Genomic DNA, 21892 nt, shown 5'->3' with positions numbered 1-21892 from the left:
GAACATAGGAACATAGGAAGCTGCCCAAGTGGTTAAAGTGTTGGGCTAGGACCGGGAAGACCTGAGTTTGAATCCCCATTCAACAATGAAACTCACTGGGTGACTCGGGGCCAGTCATGTATCTCTCAGCATAACCTACCTCACAGGGGTTTTGTGAGGATAAACATAACCATGTACACCGCTCTGAGCCCCTCAGAGGAAAAGCGGGATATAAATGTAAATAAATAATAAATAAATAAATATACTGAGTAAGACCATTGGTCTATCTAGCTCAGACTGACAGCGGTTTCTCCAGGGTTACAGGCAGGAATCTCTCTCAGCCCTATCTTGTAGAAGCCAGGGAGGGAACTTGGAGCCTAGATGCTCTTCCCAGAGCGGCTCCATCCCTTGAGGGGAATATCTTATAGTGCTCACACTTCTAGTCTCCCTTTCATATGCAACCAGGGCAGACCCTACTTAGCTAAGGGGACAAGTCATGCTTGCTACAACAAGACCAGCTCTCCTCTCCCTAAGCACAAGGCATCTAAGGGAGCCCATTGGCTCCTGGGCCTGGAAGGCATTTAGCTTTTGGCATCTCTGCTCCCTCAGTCCAGTCGAAAGAAGCAATCCCCTCCCTCCCATCCCTTGGTACAATATGGGCTTTGCTGGTTGCCTTTTGGGGCCAGGCAGGAATATCTAGGCTTCTCACCTGATTGGCCTTTGCTGTGTGCCTTTTTTTCACCTGCCTCATACTGTACCTCCTAATTAGTTTTTAGGTGACCACAAAGGCCAGTACAGTGTGGGCTGCAACAATAGAGTAGGGCTGGTGAGCACCTTAGGCATGTGTTTGGCAATAGAAGAGCTCAGCTCAGTCCCTAGATGCTTAACGGCTCAGGGATCTCTGACTTAACTCACTCTACTCTGTCAACCATCACCTCCTGGAAAAGCTCGGTGGGGGTGAGGCTGTGGACAGAGGCCTGACCTGAGGTCAGCTAAGAAGGGCAGCCTCCGCCATAGGGCAATGGGGCTGCCTGGAGTCAAGGTGTTTTCATCCAAGGTATTTTTAGGTTAGGATTGCCTATAGTTACCATACTGTAGGTGGGTGGAGAGCATCCCCTTCTGCTTTTTAATTGAAGTTTCAATAAAATTGTGGGCCCTTATTCACCATTAATATTGTCTCATGTCTTCATTGGTCCAGGAGCAAGTAACAAAATGCCTACAAAGTGACTGTAAGTTGACTTCATTGTTTTCCTCATATAATTTACTAGCATGGAATCCCCACCCATCCACATTGCCTCCACCTCCCCAGCTCTGAGCAGCAAAGTTGGTTGGAAACCTCCATGCCTGCTACTGTTGCTTGGATTCATCCACAGTCAGTTAGCTAACCTCCTTGCATGGATCTTCTTTATCTTTTGTGTTTTTTCCCCTTAAGGTATGATTTACAGGATGATCTTCCACCAGCACACATGAGCAGGACAGAGACACACCAAAATCATACCTGTCCTGACATTACCACAGAATGCCCCAGTGCACTGTTGTGACATTCTTTAATCACATGAGAGGGACGATCATCTAAATAGTAGGGATGTGCAGAACCGGTCCGATGGTCTGTGGTCCGATGGTTTGGTCTGGAGGTTCGTGATCGAACCGAACCCGGCCCCCTCCCCCTGGTTCCACCCGGACTGGCACCGAACCGCCAGTCCAGTCTGGCAGGTCCGTGAACTTTTTTAAAAAAAATTAAATGTAAAGTAATTACCTGTAGCCCCTTCAGGGGGCTTGCTGTAGCCGCAGGGGGGTCTGCGAGGGTTCCCTCTCCCTCCCCCCCGCCGGCCTCCTTCATCACTGCCATGGCCGGGTAAAGATAGTCTTTTTGGCCCTTTCAGGCCTCTGTAAAGGTGAGCGACAGCCATTTTAGCCACCGACGTGCATGCGCAAATGCCCTCTGCAAGGCCTGGCATGGCCTACGGCCTTGCAGAGGGCATTTGCGCATGCACGGTGGCCAAAATGGCCACCGCTTGCCTTTACGGAGGCCCGAAAGGGCCCAAAAGACTATCTTTCCCCACCGCGGCAGTGATAAAGGAGGCCGGCGTGGGGAGAGGGAACCCTCGTGGAACACACACACCCCCTCCGCAGCTACAGCAAGCCCCCCAAAGGGGCTACAGGTAGTTACTTTACATTTAATTAAAAAAAAAAAAAAAGTTCACAGACCTGCCGGACTGGACTGGGGGAGGGGGGGAGGTTTGATGGCGGCAGGTCTGAACTGGCCCAGTTCCGTTCAAGTCCAGTCCAGCTTCAAACTGAACCGGGCCAGACGGTCCCGTGCATACCCCTACTAAATAGTCCCAGTACGTGTGCTCCAAAACACTGTTTACACAAGATTTTGTCATTGTTTTCCATTTGTGGCAAATGGGAGAAATCGCAGGGATGCAGCTTGTGCAACCACCAATTGGGACAGTGGTGCCTCCATTTCTGTGTTCATAGCAGCAGCAGTGCCAATGTTTTTTGATCATGTAACCCTTGCACATCATGTCAGCCCCCATTTGCTCCATCTGGAATTGCAACCTTTTTAAGAATTCAGGATGGATGCATCACCTCTCCAGGCTGCTTGCACCAGCTCAGGTTGTATGACTCTGCTGTTTTGGCCCAGATGGAAGCTAGCCCTAAACATGTGTCTCTGCAGGAGTCTAACTCAGAGTCAAAGCTAGATTTCAAGATGGAAGGGAGGCTGTCTGATTACAGTGGCGAACATCCTGAGTAATACCAGGAGAATGCAGCAAATGAAACTGCAACACAGTGCCTTCCAGACAATATCTGTGCTCACCTAGGGGGAGCTGATTTTCGCCAATCTCTCCTTTCCTCTCAAGCATTCTGTGATATCTGGAAATATATCCCTGAGGGCCATGCAGCTCTCAAGGACATATTTTTGGGTGGCATAGAGCTCTTCAGAGGGTAGAGGAGATCTGCAAATACCACACATGCACACCCCTCTACACAAGTACCCATGCTGCTTCAGAATGAAACTCAGCAAATGTACACATTATTTCCTTTGCTACACACACTTTTGTCAAAATGTTGACCATTCGCATTTTACTATCATGTTTGTCTTTAAAAGTCATAATACAAACTGATGGAGGCTTTATGTGTATGTTGTGCAGGATATAATAAACATCTCACATGGCACATAGAGCAACTTACACCTTGGTACCATGGCCTATGAAACCCTTGATGTATATATAATACACAATAATCTGTTTTATCCATGCCATTAAAATAATCCATATTTTGGTGGTGTTTTGTTGTTTCTCTGTGCAGTGCCTTGCAAAGAGACAGTATCTAGCAGCAGATCATTTCCAAAATACTGCTCCTTACCCTATTAAATGATCCGCTTCACTTCCCCACAGTTCCTTGCTCTTTAAAGGCAAGCCTGGCTGAAACCAGGGAGCAAAATCATTACTTCCCAATTATCTTAAGTCACACAAGATAACCTCTCTCTTTCTCTCTGGCTGATGTTAAAATATGCACATGGTTCTGATGTCTAGACAGTTGTGAAATATAGGTGGAAGAACTCCACAGATGCCGAACAGAAATGCATCCCAAATGAAGTGCTTTTATTAAAGAAGTATAATCGCTAGGATAACTAATCACATCAATACCACATAGCTAATTAAACCCATTATAGTTGCAATTCCCATGGAGGGGAGGTCAGACAAAGCAGCCATCCCCTTGACTCCGCTATGCTAACAAAAGCTGTAGAAATTAAATAAAGTACACTGCATTTCATTCAGGTTCAAAAGAGAAAAGTTTAACAACTACACAGTGATTAAACAAAGAAACCCCATGAAGGCGGTTTGTGGCTGTACAATTGTCTGCAAGATTTTCAAAGGATGCCTCATAATTCACCTAAGCTGCCATTAAGGTAAAAGAAACGATCAGTAGAAAATATTGCCCCAACCAATTGGCAGGGGGGAACCAAAACAAAGATCTGTTGTAAGAACATGAAGTACAAAGAGCATCCACCAGCTGATATACGTCACAAAAAGAACTATTGATGATGTAAGTTAAAAGACTATGAGAAATTAAGGAGGGTATGATACAATTGGTCTGCATGTGCATGAGGAATCAGCTATGAACCAAGCATTAGGGTTGAGACAAGAAGCTGAGAGGAGATGTGGACACTCCTCCCACAAAGGGCAGGAAGACCACATGAGTTACTTGCTCTCTCTTATTGCACTTCCATTATAATGTTAAAAAAATATTTTTCAGAGTGGGGTGGGGGTTACAGAAGCCATGGGTGTAGAAAATAGTGCCAAGCTGAAACAGGGGGTGCATTTTGCAAATGATTGCATTTTCTGCGAAAGATACACCTCCTTTCAGACATTTCTTCACCCTTCTTTTTGCAACAATAGCCAAGGGATGGATTATGAGGGGACAGAGGGAATTCATCCTAATTCCTGGTGCTCCTAATGCATTGTGGGAACTGTCAGCCCCACTGGCCAGAATATCAGGATGCATTCCCTCTCCATCTTCCTGTTCAGAATGAGAGGGTTCCCTTCCTTTGAAAATGTTCAAGGTCATTTACTACATTTAACAACGACAACAACAGGAGAATGGGGCTGTGGCTCAGTGGTACAGCATCTGCTTTGCATGCAGAAGGTTCCCAGGTTCAATCTCTGTATTCCCCAGACAGGGGTAGGAAAGGGTCCTGCCTGAAATATGGGTGAGTCACTGCTGGTCAGTGTAGACAATACTGGGCTAGATGGGCCAAGAGTCTGACTCAGTATCAGGCAGCTTCCTGTGTTCCTCCTAGTTTCCATAAACAAAATATATTCACCTTAATTGACTGGAGTCAAGCAGTGAAGAAACTTTTTCACATTTTTTTTAAGGGAAATGGAGAAACACTGAGCCCACTCTCTTGACCACTGAGGCTGGGGCTGGGGAGGGCTGTGGGGAAGGCAGGAGCCTGTCTACCTTTCCCCACACAACCTTTTCTGCTCCCGTGCTTCACTGCATTGCACAACTCAAACGAAAGGCACTGCAGCAAGTGGCCTCGTAATCCAGAGGCCGGGGGAAGGCTGCCTGGCCACCAGAGATCCCACAATACACCATGCTGCTCACACAGTGCATAGCAATATCTCCTTGCTGCTGGATTGCTCCTTCTCCCCAGCTCTATGGAAGCTCATGCTGCAAGCAACCTGAGCTTCTCCATGAAGTAGGAGACGTGCACCCCTCACTCCTACCTCACTACCTGGCAGAGGAGCCCCAGGATTGGGAGCAATCCCGGCAGTTTTCACAACCAGCCCTATCCAGGTTACAGCTCTCCTACCCAGGTAGGGCTGGTTATCAGAACAACCTCAAGGGTGATTAATATGGGGGGGTGTATTAGTAGAACAGGGGTTCCCAACCTGTGGTACTCCAGATGTTGACTACAACTTCCATCATTCCCAGCTACAATTCATGGTGGCTGGGGATGATGGGAGCTGTTGTTCAGCAACATCTGGAGTACCACAGGTTGGGAACAGCTGCAGCAGAAGGTAAGAGATTTTAGATAGCCCTTTCAGACAAACATCCCCAATCTGGCAATTTTTGCATTGAAAATCAAATGACATGGGATTGTAGCCAGAACTGCATGAGCAGAGATGGGCAGTATCTAAAATACAAGCATTTAAAATACATATTTTGAATCAAAATTACTTTTCAGGAAAGTCTTTTTTATTTTGTCTCTAAAACACTTTTCAGAAAAATATTTTGTATTTTGTATCTAAAATACATTTGCTCAGGTATTAAAATACATTGCGAAACGGAGGCAACCCTATTGCTTCCAAGCATCCTCGTGTGTGTGCTCTGTTCCTCCCTCTCTGCCCCCTGAAGTTTGAATAGTTTACTCTGCTACTGACTGGTCAGCCAGCCAAGTTTGAAAATCGAAGGGGAAAAGGGAGAGAGAGAAAGCATGTCCCTGTGAGCAAAATGGGAAATGAGGGGTGAGGGTGGCATGGGAGCCCATGGCTGGGGGGGGGAGGACAGGACAAGAGGGAGCAGCTCCCCCACCAGATTTTGGATGCAAGTGAACTCCCTACCTCACAGCTTGCTTGCTTTAAAATTTCTCTGTTCTTCTAGCTGCAATGCTACACCTAGAATCCTGACCTGACCTGATCTGACCTGAAGATGCTGAAGTTATTCTGGTCCAGTCTCTGTGTGAATTTTCAACTTGCCTAAGGCATGGGCAGGTTGTTTTGCAGAGTAGATTACAAATATCTCCCTGTCTGTGTTCCCTGTTGTTTACTGTGGCTGACTAATGGTAGCAAATTTCCATTTCTTTCCTCTCTGTGAAACAAAGCATCAGCATACTCTCTGTCTGAAATTTACCTTTAGAGAACTTTGTGTTCAGTTTGCTGGAGGACATACAGAGTGCTTAGCTGGCTTTCTTGGTTATCTGGCTGTGGTTGGAGTGTGACACACTGAGGCAATTCTCACAATTGCCGAGAGCAGGAGAGGAGGGCATGGGGAGAAGGCTGCTTTTAACTCACCTCCCCCCCCCCCGCTGGATGACCAAGCCTTCCTGCATGCCCAGACAAGCAGCAACTTACGGGCGAGCATGGAATGGATATGCAGCCAGAACTCATTGTTCTGGCTGCCACATATCCCACAATGCACCATGTATGGTGCATTTGGGTTTCCTTGTTCAATGCATGCAGCCTGAGGAGACATACAACACCTAGCAGCTGGGTTAAGGGTGCAAGCTAACAGCCAGGCTTAAAAAGTGGATCAGGCTTGGCTGCATGGGAGCACAGGATCTGAAAGGATCCCAACTCTTCACACAATCAGCCTAACCCAGGCTGGGCTGCCCTAACCTGGGTTAGGCTGATTATGAGAACAGCCTCAGTATCACTGTGGGACACACAGAACAAAAATCAAGCAGCCATGCATGCGTAGACGAGATTAAAAGCTTCTCAAGTTTTAAAAGTCACCCGTTTCTTCACAACAGCCTGTAAGAGAGAGAGGGGAAGGGAGAAGGAGAGACTGAGACTGCCTCACAGGAGCAGATGACTCCATGTACAGTATCCCCCATTTGTTTGCTTCCCCCATTATTCTCACAACAATCCTTTGAGGTATGCTAGGCTGAGAAATAGTGAGTGGCCAAGTTTACCCAGTGATGTGACTGAGTGAGGGCTTCATGTGAGGGCTTCAACCTGAGTCTCCCAGTCCTCATCTAACAACCTAATCACTACACCACACTGGCTTATGGGGCAGTTAGAATCTTCTTTATTTTCTGATTTGTAGGAGGATATACAAATAAATCCTTTTTATCTTTATAATTAATCCTTGAAAACGTCCCTATGGGGATGCATCCCAGCACACAGTGGATTGGCTGTGTGGCGGGTGCTCATGCATGGCAGGAAGCCGTTGAGCTGCTGCTGGGGGAAATGGCAGCAGTGAGGAGGAGTAGGCGGCCACTGTCAGAGTCAGGAGGTGGCTGGACCACCAGGAAGAGGAGACGGCAGCCAGAGGGGATGGAGAAATCAGCAGGAGGCAGGAGAAATCAGGGGTGGAGGGGGAGAGAAGCAGGCCAGGCGGGCATCAGAGACGCCCACCGGAAGACAGAGTCAGGGAGAAGGGGCTGAAGGGGGGGAAGAGTCGAACTAGGGGCGCAGATGCTATCTGCCCGCCCGGTCAGCTAGTTTGTATATAAACTAGAAGCTTTTTTACTGAGTATATAAACTAGAACCTTTTTTTACTGAGTAACAGCTTGGGCTTATGGAAATCCTTCTGAGTCACTCCTGTAAAACACCCTCCCATTGACCTCAGTGCTTTAAGAGTAGCATAGAGAGAGAGAGAAGGGGTGTGTGAATTAATTGGGGCAAAAGGAATTGTTCTCTCCCCCCCCCATATGATTTTACCATATGACTGTTGCACCATAAATACAACTTGCTCCTCATTTGATTATACCACAGCTAAAGGACTTTGACATGACTAATTTCAATTATTTCAGTGGGTCAATCCTAAGCAGTGGGTTCAATCCTAAACAGGATTAATATTGGATAAATCCTGTTGTGTTTTTATTTCTATTGACATACTTTGTGTATATTGTGCCACCGCCCCCAAAATAAGCCTGAAGACTCCCATGGAGGGTGGTGAGAATGGAGTAACATAGCAAACATAGCAAAAAGAAATGTTGTAAAGGGTATTGTGTTGTTTCGGAATAATTGATCTGTTTTAAAAACTGTAAATACTCCAGTTTTTTGCAGAGTAAATCCAAGCACATTAGTATATTGGATGACAACCCATTGTCTGGCGGCTATTTTAAAAGTTATAATACAAGTCTAACATCAAGTGATTCCATAAAACGTTATTTTCCTTTGCTGGGATGATTCACAGCCCCAGAAGGCACAACTTGAGTGATTTAGTCTTTGAAAAACTTGTATTGCTTAAAGGAAATGGAAACAAGTTAGGATAAGTAATGAACATCTCAAAATTATTTCCTTTTTTTAGGCATCGTATTTTGTATTTGAAGATTTATTTTAAAATATTATTTAGTATTTTTAGTATTTTTATTGGTTATTTACCAAGTTTTTTGTATCTAAAATACTTTTTAGAAGTAGTTTGCCCAGCTCTGTGCATGAGGGGAAGGAAACTTGATTAAGGAAATTTTTCCATCCCCATATCCCCTAGGGATGTGCAAACTAGTTCAGGGGTTCGGTGGTTCAGTTTGGGGTTTCAGAAGTTTGGGGTCAAACTAAACCCTCCCGATTCAGTCTAGACCCAAACCGAACCCACCCTCGAAGTTTGGAGGATTCACAATCTTAAAATCCTTTTAAAAAAATTTACCCTTAACCCCCCCCCCTCGGGGGAGGTTCACCCTCTCCCCACCAGCTTTTTAAATCACCCCCTCGCAGGGTTCCAGCACTCTTCGGCCAGTTTTCGGCCTTCACCTGGTCGCCATGTTAGAGATGGAGATGGAGCCAGTGCACACTGTCCCACATCCCCTCCATGTGTTTAGGATGCAAATCCATGTATGGAGTGGGAGAATGTCTTCTGTATCTGTTGAAACAGCACAATGTCATTCAGTGTTCCCTCATCCATAAGTAGTGGTAAGTTTATCTTTATTATGTGTCGTTTTGGCCTGGGAGTGACTTTGGGTGTTTTTAAAATATGATAGAAGAAATGCGAGTGAATTGCACCAGTGTTTTCTTCTCTTGCTGTGTTTTTGATGCAACAATCAGAAAAGAACTTAAGGCTATACTCACAATCCATGGCCATCACTTCCTAGGGTTATGGGGACGGTAAGAGCACACCTGCCTTCCCCTGCAGATGAGCAGTAGCTGTGCTGCCCTTCTCTGCACTGCGTGACCACACGAGTGGCAGTGCAGCAACAGCCCGAGCAAGAAGCGAGAGGACTGCTTCCTCCTGCATCCCAGGATGCCCCACACCATGAATACAGTGGCTGCTCTCCTTAGAGAAGCTGCTGTGCTCAATGTGGCTGCTCCTTCCCCCCAGCTCACTGCCAGAAGTGACAGCGGGCCAGGGGGAAGCCCCTAAACCCAGTGGTGATCACCCAGACAATTGCCTGCTGAGGTTAAGTGAACTGCTTAACCTTGGCTAAATGCCAGATCATGCTACTCTCTCTGGAGCATCCAGGAGCCTTTTGCTCCCAGTTCTGCAGATGACATGAGCTGCCTGGGGTAACCCAGGCAGCCATGTCATGATAATAGCCTCACTGTGGGCATGGAGGTGGGATGGAAGAGGATGTTTACTCTCTTTCCATTTCCAGCTTGAATTTTCATAGAGTTACATCCAGAGTTGCATGCTATGGGGAAGTAATTGTGTAGAAGAGAATTGCTCTGACCATCCTCCCAAGAGCAGTCTCCTGCAGGTTAAGCATCTTCTGTTTAAACATCTTCAGCCATCTCCTCCTCTACACCCATCACACCCATCCACTCTCTTCAGGAGAGGTTTTTATGGGTGGCACAAGGAGCTGTTCTGGGGATGATAGTGATGTTCATGAAACCGGCTGGCCTGGTTCGGTCCAGCACCCCCTCGAACCCCCACCCCCATTCTCCACATGTTGAGTGGATCTGAAAAGGGTGCTGATGTGCCTACAGATATAGGTGAGTAGGGTCTCCACAACTGTGAACACTGCACCGTCAAGAGGTCTCTACCCCAAAGGATGGCAGCTTCAACTTAAGAAGCATCTGAAGCCTTGAGGTCAAGTTCCACTCTTCCATCTCCACTAAGTAAGCAAGAGATAAGCCATTTTGAAATCAGGCTCTTGCATTCCTCCATTTCTTCTCGAAACTAGCTCCTGTTATTCTTTCTCAACGAAAGCCTGAAGTTTCACTTTTTGATGTAAAGAAGTGCACATGAAAGAACCATGCAGAGAAGTTTTGCCAATATTTATTTTCTGACCCTGGCACTGGAGAAAGGTAGGCAAGAACCAGGAGAGGAATGGGAACTTGCTTTTATCCTTCAACAGAAATGCTGCAAGCAACTCATTGTAAACTCAAGTTCTGTCTTCACGGCAGCTTTGAGTGATTTCTGCTGCAGTGGAACAGTTTATTCTATTAAGCACACAGCCTTCTAGAAAGTAGTGTACATGGGGAAATGCCAATTTTATTCTGTCCTGTTTAGGAAAGTGTTCTGGCAAGCAGTTCCAACAAGTTAGGAACAGGAAAAACACAAAAAAAATATGAACACATAGAGTCCTTGAACAATTACCGGAACATGAATATATCATCCTTGAAAACTCACAATTAAGGGAAATATAAAATAATTAAAAATACCTGAAACAAAACAAAACATTAGAAATAAAGGCAGGATACTAACAGAATTTTAGCTCTAAATATTGCCCATTTTCTTTTACATAAACAGATATAACCAACTTAATGTTCCAATGTCTGGCATTTTCCAGATACTCTGGAGGACATACTTAACATTCTAAAGCTCAAGTTAAAGTTTCATTGGCATACTGTTGTTTCTTATTCATACCACAGTAGTGCTGTGAGGTGGAACGGAGCATACTTTAAATGATTCCACTACCAAGGTGACAGCCAACCTGATGAATTCTGCATCGGGGGAGTGATTTGGATAATGCTCCAGGGTCTTGGATGGTAGTGCCTCCTGGGTGACTGGGGAAAGGCCTAATTCTGGGCCAATTCACATGCTCAGATTGATATGGTAATGCAGAGTGATGCTGGCTTAGGTCATGATAAAGTCACATGATGTAGCTAGAGACAGTCACTTACCATGATGTTCATCTGTAACCACATGGTAAGTCAGTTATCTGGTCCAATGCAAGTAACTGTTTATAAAGTGGTAACTTCCAGAGTGTATGTAACAACAGGGTGTATGTAGCATGTGGTAAGATGGCCATAAGTAACATCCTGCCAAGTGGTCACCTGAAATTTACCACACACTTATAGCTGATTGGAAATCTGAAGAAGTTGGACTGCAGTCAAATTCTCTTCACCACTTGGCAAGATAGGGCAGGTGACTGGCTTACCAGGCAGTTTTATCTACTCTGTGTTAAGTTACTGTGTGGAAAATGGCTGCCGCCATTGAATCACCATGAGCACAACCCTAAGCTAATGATATGTGAGCACTCCCTGCCTCAGTTGGGCTTTTTGAGCATTCCTGTTGAACACTTGAAAACCCTTGAAGTTTGCTTGAAACCCCCAACTGCTTAAAGTATAGCTTCCCTACCAAACCATCCACCCCAACAAAAATAAAACAAAACTCAAAACTCTATTTTGTGGAAGGGAACTACTACTACTTCTACTACTACCTTTACCCGTGCAGAGCATCTGCACGCTAGTACTTTATTTCTCTCTTTGCCCCCCTCCACAGGCCCTGCTGTATTGCTTGGTGTCATAAATTTCTTTATACACAGTTTTCAATTGCTTGATTTGCTGATACAATAGTTAGTGAGTCAAATGACCTTACTCATGAGAGACCTATGTAAAGCTGACCATGACTAAAAACTGGAGGAAGGAGTTCAAATAACCCATGGGGCAATGAAGCCTGTCCTTTCAGTTAACACCTGACATGACCCAACATTGCTCCTGGTCCTCAAACTCTCTCTCTCTCTCTCTCTCCCCCCTTTGCCTCTCCTTTATCTTCCACTCTCCTCCCCTCCTCCCCTCCCTTGTTTCTTTCTTTTTATTTCTCTCTCTCCCCCTATCTTTTTTGCTCTCTCTCTCCTCCCCTCTCTCCCCCTCTCTTTCTTCCCCTCCCTTTTTTATTTCTTTCCCTTTCTCTCTCTCTTTCCCATTTCTTTCTCTCCCCTCCCCCTCCCCTCCCCCCTCTCTCTTTCTTTCTCTCCTCCTGGAGTCTCTTCTCCCCTATTTCCTCCTGTGCATACTTCCCACCACCACCACCACCACAGCCTTCAGCCATTCCCTGGCCTTTCCAGTGCACCCCAAACAGTGGGAACAGGGAGCCCACTCAAACACCCAGAGCAACAGCTCCCCCATGCACGGACTTCTCCACCTGTTTCCTGGCACTTCTGCTCCCTCTGGAGGGGGCTGGAGGTGGGAGTCCTCCACCTCCAATCCCCAGAAGCCCTTTTCAGCTGCGCTTCCCTGCCAGCACCAGCCAGTGAGACGCTGTTGAGGTGCCCTTTCATCAGACCGTGTCACCTCCAGAGTGCAACAGCAAGAGTTGCTCTGGGAGCCTCTCCCATACAAAGGGAGCCACCACGGCTGCTGTTGGGAGCAGCCTTACCTCAAGGAGGGAGCAGAGCAGGGTGTGGGGGTGTGTCCCTTTTTGTGGGGCTACATTTAATGAGGCAGCTTCCCTGCTCCATCCTGCTCAGCCCTGCTCTGCCACTCAGCCCACCTCCTCTTCAGGCACCTCCAGTGTTCCACACATGCATGTGCCACGTATCACCTAAGCATTTTATACATAGAGATAACAACAGCTTTGTTAACCACTGGGCAGCTCACAACAAAACATTAAAACATCCAATTAAAAACACATAAAACACATCAAATCAAAACACATTAAAAAACCACAATTCCAAACAATTATAAAATTTGTCGTCCCCCCCCTAAAATCAGTTTTAAAAATTAATTTTTAAAAGCCTGAGCAAGGTCTTCAACTGGTGTCTAAAAGAACAAAGTGATGTTGCCAGGTGAGCCTCACTGGGGAAGCTGTCCTATAAATGGGGTGTGACCATTGAAAATACCCTCTCCCTAGTAGCATCCCTCCTCACCTCATTTGGCAGGGGCACTCACAGCAAGGTCTCCAAATAAGATCTTAAGGTTTGGGTCGCGACATATGTGCCAAGGCACTTACTCAGGTAATCCATTTAGGGCTTTAAAGGTTAAAACCAGCACTATGCATTGGGCCTGGAAATGGACTGGGAGCCAGTGCTGCTGATGAAACACTGGTGTGATATGATCAAAGTGTCCAGTCCCAGTCAATAATCTTGCAGTCCTATTTTTACCAACTGCAGTTTGTGGGACATTTTCAAAGGCAGCCCCACGAACAATGCATTGAAGTAGGGATGTGCGAACCGGTTCGAATTCAAACTGGGGTGGTTCGAATGTTCGAATTCAAACCAAACCAGCCATCAGGTTCGAGCTGCAGGTTCAAATTCGAACCAAACAGGGGGTGGTTCAATTCGAACTGGTTAGAACCTGTTCAAACCAGTTTGAACCTCCAAAAGTGGGTGGGGTGGTAGCTGGCACCCATGGGTACCTACCACCCAAACCCCAAAGCAATCGGACATTCATACAATTTTTTTAATGAATTGTTGAAATTTATTTATATTTTTTTCCTCATAGGGTATAATGGGACTTGAACCAGACCATTATTCCCTATTTTGGAGCACCCATGGGTGCCAATAACCACCCAAACCCCAAAGCAGCCACTTGTGGGGTGCTGGGGTGGCCCAGAGTGAGTGGTGGTCTAGTGCCATGGGTTGCTAACCCATGGGGTACGGGGTTTTGTTGTTTCTAAGGTGTTCTGAGTGTAGATTCTTTGGTAGCATATTAGATTTTCAATGACAATGTCCGGATGCTTTGGGGTTTGGGTGGTTGTTGGCACCCATCGGTTCTCCACAATAGGGAATAATGAGCTGGTTCGAGTCCCATTATAACCTATGAGAAAAAAATAAAAATAAATTTCAAAAATTCATAAAAACATCGTACAAGTGTCCAATTGCTTTGGGGTTTGGGTGGCAGGTACCCATAGGTGCCAGCTACCACCCCACCCAATTTTGGAGGTTCAAACCAGTTCTAACCAGTTCATACCGGTTCTGAAACAGTTCAAATTTGAACCAAAACAGAGGGTGGTTTGAGCAAAACCAAAACTGAACCACTCCCTCCTGGTTCAAACCCAGTTTGAATTCGAACTGAACTGGGCAAACCAGTTTTATGCACATCCCTACATTGCAGTCATCTAAGCAAGAGGTTATCAGAGCATGAGTAATTGTTGCCAAGCTATCTCTATTCAGGTACAGTCACAGTTGGTATATCTGATGAAGCTGATTAAAAGTGTTCTGAGCCACAGAGACCACTTGGGCCTCTAACGACAATGCTGGATCAATGAGCACCCGCAGACTGTGAACCTCGTCCTTCAAGGGTAGAAAACCCCCACCTAGAACAGGCTGAACTTCATTTACCTGGGCAGTGAAAGCACAAACCAACAGTACTTCTATCTTGTCTGGATTGAGTCTCAATTTGTTCACCCACATCCAGTCCATTACTGCATCCAGGCACTGATTCAGGACAGCCAACACTTCACCTGCATCTGATGAAAAAGAAAGATAGGCTGTGCGAACTGGTTTCAGCTAAAACCGGGTTCAAGTTGAACTGGCCTAGTTTGACCAGTTCAAGCTTGAACTTGACCAGCCCTCCAAAAAGGATGAACAATACGAGTTCGAGCCAAACTGAGCCCAGTTCAACCATTTCTAGTGCCTGCAAAGGAGAATCTGGTAAGGATTCCCCTTTACAAGCACCGAGGGAGCCCTACAGGGTTGGAACAAGGCAGGTGGGGAGGAGGTTACCTTATGCCCTACAGTGGCAGTGAAGCTCTTCAGCAGCAGCAGGCTGGTGGAAGCTCCCCTAGGCCCCACCAGCACTCCCCCCATCAGCATAGGTCAGCGGGAGACTGGTTCGGAGTAACTTCCCATCTGCCCCCTCTGCCTGCACTTTTATGACCCTGTAGGACTCCACTGGTGCTTGTAAAGGGGAATCCTTACCAGATTTCCCTTTACAAGCATTAGAACCGGGTCAAACCAGTTCAAACTGGTTTGACCCAGTTCTGGGCACAAACTGAACTGCCAGCTGGTTCTTACAAACAGGCATGCAGTTTAGTATCAACCTAATTAGTATCAACCTAATTTTGGCAAATTTGCACTGAGGTGGTGAATAAATATGGGTTTCTATCCTACACAGTTCAAACCAAATATCAGCCTGACTGTATGGCAAGCTCCTGTGAAGTGATCATCTGATTACTCTGTAATGAGACCAGATGGATCTTCAACACATTTTGAGGTGTGTGGGGAAAGTTACTTGTCTCATCAGGTGCTGAAAATTGTTCTGGCTGCACTATGAAGCAATAAGCAACCACTTCACTACAGACTAATGATACATGTTGAACTCACCGTCTGTGACCAGAGCCAAATGTTACTCGTATGAATTGCCCCACATTCACAAACACATCTTCTATGTGCATGCAAGTTAAGTGCTTGACTGTGCATATGACCATTTGGTGCCCCAATATCTTTGTGTGGGCTGTACATCTCAGTCCCACTGAATGTCATCCATCCATTACCTGTCTTTGGCACACCACCACCAATGCTCATTACAGGATTAATGACCCACTCAAAGGGCTCTTTTATAAGGCCCACTTCTATTGATCAAGTGGCAGAAGCTTTCAGGTCTTCACAACTCCTCATGAAGAACTCTTCTTCATCAAGAGGAAATTTGCTAGATAGCAGGACATTCTACCTGATCAAAAGGTAGAAGGGATGGCCAATCTTTCAAACAATAACTCATTTCTAGTAAAGCAGAGGTTTTACAGACATATTTGTATTTCTTCTCACACAGCAAGGGTGTGATTTTTCAGGAGCACATAGCTACAGAGCTAACGCACAACAACTAGCTTTTTCAAGTTCAAGATGCACTTCCTAGTTGGGGCTACTCCATCTTATACCACCTCTGGAACATTCACTCTTGTACTGACATATGTATTGACATATGTGACTATATACTAAAGCAGATACCTCTGTTTTGTTCACTGGAATTATCATACAAATAACCACTAAATTGCTTTACAATAAACTTTTAAAAAACTTTGTTTGTTTGTTTGTTTGTTTGTTTGTTTGTTTGTTTGGAAATATCTATCCTTTCTTTCCAATACATAGTTCAGGGCAGCTTACAATAAAATAATACAATTGGTTGGTACATAGCTACATTTTTAAAAAGGATAAACATGCATCATAAAAAGAAGACAGAGGCATGGACAGAATTACTTAAAAGTCATAGAGAAAGCAATAACCTAAAGACCAAACATCTGCTTAAATTAAAAGGGAGGTATTGACCTAGTGGTTAAGGGAGGCGGGGGTAGGCCTCCTTAAGCAAGGAATCCCATAACTGAGATGCCAAAAAGTCCTTTCTTGCATCCCAGCCAAATGTATCTCAGCTAATGGGAGTCAAAGAAACACTGCTAGATAGATGGACACTGCTTCATAACTCTGAGAGTAAAAAGAAAGTATGCAGGGTATCATATTTCATGTAAACAAAGTCAAAGAAATGCTGGAACTTCCATGCTCATGGCTTCCTTGGCTTCAGGGATAACATTCCACAAGGCTGCCAGACAGGTGAATACAGGTTGGGGAACAAGGAGGAATGCAATTTTCTTGAAGGTTGATTCTCAGAACCCCAGCTTGGTTATTCAAGCTATGCAGCCATTTTCAGTCTTTCCAGATTGAATGTCCTCTTGGTGAACTGATCAGATAGATGGCTCCCACTTGTCATACAACTTTTCATTATGAATTGTCTCTAAGTTGAGCTCATGGTAGATTAGACTGCTGAGTTGACTGATTCTCTGCATGCATAGTCACTAGGAGCTGAATCTGAAGCTGAATTTGTGGTCTTGTTCTTAGATTTCTGATCCTTGTTTCCTTTACCGCATTGGATTTTAATGTGGCTTATGTATTTCTCTATTTAAAACTAGATCATTTCTTAAGTTTATGAGTCAACTGTCTCTGGGCCAACATACTGGTTGCTAAATCTTAGTTACCTCAAATAATATGCATTTCTCATTTATTAAATGAGGTAACCCGATAGTGCAATCAAAAGTAATGGACTGATTGATTTCACAAAGCTAACTGACTTAGTTCTATAACTTTTGCTGTCAATACTCACCCATTCATCACTATGCCTGACCCAATACCACATTTTTCTACTGACAGGAATGGTGAACACAGTGGAATCTGGATGAAATGTCTCCAACTTGCAGCTTTAGGAATGCCATTTGCTTTATTCTTGTAACATTTAGCATTGTTCAGAAGTCAATAGCAAAATTTCCAGAAGTAATGTATACAGTAACGGGGGAGTCGGGACAGAAGGCTGCAATTTAAAAGGTCTGGCATTACTGCTGCTTTCTAAGGTGAATTTTTCACTATGTGATTGTAGCATAGCAAATGTGCACCATAAGCTTCACAACTAGTGGTGGTACCAAAATCTGGAATTTGAAAGGTTTAGAAATTATTTTCCTCAGTTCAGAAAAAGAACCATTATTCTCCAGAAGCTGAGGCTTGTCATAAGAACATAAGAACAACCTTGCTGGATCAGGCCCAAGGAAGCCCATCTAGTCCAGCATCCTGTTTCACACAGTGGCCCACCAGATGCCGCTGGAAGCTACAGGCAGGAGCATGCCCTCTCTCCTGCTGTTACTCCCCTGCAACTGGTCATGGCTCATCCCAGAACCAATCAATCAATTATCTTTATTATGGTCCAAAACCAGCATAAGATAGAACAGTAGCACATGATTCAAAATAATGATAACAGATTATGGAACCATAAAAGTATATTACTTTAAAATTACTATTCTAATAATATAAAGCTATTTTATAATACTATAAAGCTGCTATCCTTAGAAAAGAGAGTAGCTCTGAGATTATTAAACTGCTGTATTAAAAAATTATGAACATATAAAATGTGAAATATAAAACATGCCAAAAGCGGTGGCTAAAACAAGGTTGTCCATGTGAAGGAGGAATTCCCCAATTAACCTTCATGCCCTCTCACACTAAACTACAGGCATGGGCATTGCCTCAGTGTTGGGGAGGAAGGAAGTATATTCACTCCACTCCTTCACCTATCAGCAGGAATAAAGATTCATGCTCCTCCCCAGGAGCCCACCGGACCAACAACCCCGTCCCTGCTGATAATCTTATCTTTGCCAGCCTCTGTCTTAAATAAAGCCCTACACTCCTCCCCACTTCCAGCTTGCTCCTTCTCCCTTGGCCAGGCAAGTGGATTGGCCACCCAAACTCTGGCCTCCCAAGGGGCCATTTCCGCCATTGCCACCCCACTCACTAGCATTTCTACATAGGGCTGCAGCTGTGGGGCAGAAGTCATTATAATTCGGTCTCCACCACTCTGCTGCCTCTTGGGCAGCAGCAGCCCATTCCTCAGCAGCCATCGCCCACCTCTCCAAGCTCTTCCTATCATCTAGGAGGGAATTGCTGGGGTTGTCTCGGCAACCGGAGCCTCCTGCCTTGCTCTGTACATCAGAGTTTGACTGGGTAAACAACCCTGTTTCATGGAGGAGGGTGGGGAATTCCGACAGGGGTATATAAAATAAGGATCATCTAAATAGGAGTGCAACTAAATTTAGTGCATCTAAATAGACCCCCCCCCCCCAAGTTCTGCTATGCTGCCTCATTGCGGTGGAGGGAGGAATGAGTGAAGTACGCCAGGAGGTATACTCCCAGTAGGGTCACCCAAAGTGTGAAGGTCATCCCAGCTACCCAGCTAAAGCAAGCAGGCACCTATATTGGGCAGCAGTGACATAGGAAGGTGCTGGAGGCAGATGATCACTTCAGTGACAATGACAAAGGCATCATTCATACTGTGCAGGAGAAGGCAATGGTAAACCACTCTTGTATTTTACAAAGAAAACCAATTGGATAGACAAAATAGAGTGATTGTTGATGTAGTGCCAGATGATGGGCCCCTCAGGTTGGATGGTACTCAACATGCTACTGAGGAAGAGCTGAGGATCTCTCAAAGTACCAATGGTGTTTATGACGTGGTTAGACTAAAGCCTTTTGGACGTCTAGCAGCTGATGTTGCCTTGCGGGCAAAGAAAATCCGAAGCTGCAAAGACAGAATTTCAGGGGGAACGTGGAACGTAAGAAGCATGAATATGGGAAAGCTCGACACAGTGAAAGATGAAATGAATCGACTACAGATTGACATCGTGGGCATCAGTGAATTAAAATGGACTGGAATGGGACACTTTCAGTCAGAAAATCATACCGTTTACTACTCAGGACACAAAAACTAAAGAAGGAATGGTGTTGCTTTCATAGTCAGGAAGGATATAGCAATGACAGTACTTGGGTACAATGCGGTCAGTGACCGACAAATATCAATTAGATTTTGTGGGCAACCCTTTAAAATGACAGTTCTTCAAGTCTATGTCCCAATGCAGAAGAAGATTGAGAATTTCAATGACAAACCATGAATCCACTCTCATTTGTTACCAGAGAATCTACACTCAGAACACCTCAGAAACAACAAAACCCTGTACCCCATGGGTTAGCAACCCATGGGGGTGGTTGGCACCCTCTGTGCACTACACTGACACTCACTCTGGGCCATCTCAGCACCCCACAAGTGCAGTTATGGGGCTGCTGAAACCTCCATTCTTCCCTATGGAGAAAAACCTTGAAGACGTGTAAACTTCAAAAATCACTTAAAAATCAGCCCTTTGCCCAATTCCTTTCAAATAATTCTGGTAGTTCCTTGCCCCCCCCTTGGGCACTACCACCCACCACACTCCGCTCTAGGCCATCCCTTTCCCCCCGACATGAAACTATACATTTGCTGGAATCCTCATTATTCCCTATGAGGAATTCAAAAATACTTTTAAAAATTCACCAATAATCGGAGTGTCCGGTTGCCTTGGGGTTTGGTGGGTGGTAGGCACCCCTGAGTGCCTACCACCCACCCCACTTTTGTGCCCCTAGGTGCTGCACAATAGGGGATAATGGGCTGGTTTGAGTCCCATTATACCCTATGAGAAAAATAATTAACAATATTTCAAAAATTCATTAAAAATCATAGGAGTGTCCAGTTGCTCCGGGGTTTGGGTGGTAATTGGCACCCATGGGTGCTCCACAATAGGGAATAATGGGCTGGTTCGAGTCCCATTATACCCTACGAGGGGAAAAATAAAAAAATTTGTGAAAATTTGCACACGTGTCCAATTACTTTGGGGGTTGGATGGCAGGCACCCATGGGTGTCAACTACCACCCACTTTGGGAGGGCTGAACCCTCCAATTCAGTTCAAATTCAAACTGGCAGCTCGAACCTAATGGCTGGTTCAGTTTGAATTTGAACCATCGAACTGAACCAGTTTGAATTCAATCTGGTGTGCACATTCCTACTCATAGCTCAGTGGCAATGGAGAATGTGCACAGATGAAAATTTGGAGATACAATTTTGGACTTAACAAGCAAAAGGAGATCACTTCAGTGGAGGAAAGATAATAGTGCTGCATTAAAGAAAAAATGAGACAAAAGAGAGTGTTGGCATTCAAAAGAAGCTGGAAAATGAATATGAAAGGAAAGTGGGGACCATGACAAACATCTCTGTTTCTTCAGCACACTCTTGGCTGGATAGAACTTACCTGTGTTTCCAAATGCAATCTTCTGCAACCATAAGATCTTATGACTGTGTAGCTGTCATCCAGTAGAGTGCTGAAATAAAATATTTGCTAGGTATTTTACAAAACCTTTGAATGTTTAATCTGCTGGGGATTAGAAACAAGAATGTAGTCTTCTTGAAGTATTTGGATGAATAAAAATGAAATGTAACAAGCAATGCATTTTAAGGAGCTGCTGATTATTACTGATGGCCTACCAATTTTGTTATTATAAGAGAATTTATCCTATGCACATTATTTGTGCCCAGATGATGGAATTAAGAGACTAGACACCAGCTTTTGGGTTAATAACTGTTGGAGATGGAGTTCCAGTGCATCAACCTTTTGCACCAATGATCCTAATGACCACTAGGGGCATTGGGAGCAGAGGCAGCTAGTGAGGGTGTCCTTACCTGTCCCTCCTTTCCTCTTCTCTATGACCCCTGCTTTGACTCCTCAGGTACTTCCTGTAGTGAGTCAGTCCTCTTCCTTTCCTCCTAGAGAAAAGATTGAAACATATCTCTCTCTCACTACCTATACATGATGTAGCTGGTAGATAGGATAGGTCTTTCTTATCTCAAATGTACTTCACCAATAAATCAATTTAGTTTAGACTCTACAGTGATCTCCATGCATGTTACTTAAATAGCTGCAACAGCTAAACTCTGCACGCTATAACTGGAGTGGTAGCTTCCTTGGTGCTTTGCTAAATTATCACAAACCCCATCAATAACAAGGTCACAACTATATTAATTCTTAATATTTCAAGCAATCTGCAACTTATTAAATTCCATCCATTCCCTTCAGTGTGGCTATAGCTCCTAGGTATGAGGTGATAGAGCCCATCTCCCTCACCCTTCCACCTGACCCTTGTTTGTATGAGCCCTTCCCTGCTTTTCCATGTCACTGCTTCCCCAGCCTATATGCTTTGGCTGGATGAGTTGGGCAGCCTAACAGTGCTTCCTGTCCCTGGTTCACTGAGCCCAAAAGCCTTGAAGGTCAGGTCTGAGGTCAGGTCTGAGGAAGTCTCCTTTC

The sequence above is a fragment of the Hemicordylus capensis genome, chromosome 1 (genome assembly GCF_027244095.1).
Source record: "Hemicordylus capensis ecotype Gifberg chromosome 1, rHemCap1.1.pri, whole genome shotgun sequence".
In the NCBI taxonomy this organism is placed as follows: domain Eukaryota; kingdom Metazoa; phylum Chordata; class Lepidosauria; order Squamata; family Cordylidae; genus Hemicordylus; species Hemicordylus capensis.
This window is presented reverse-complemented; position numbering follows the sequence as displayed.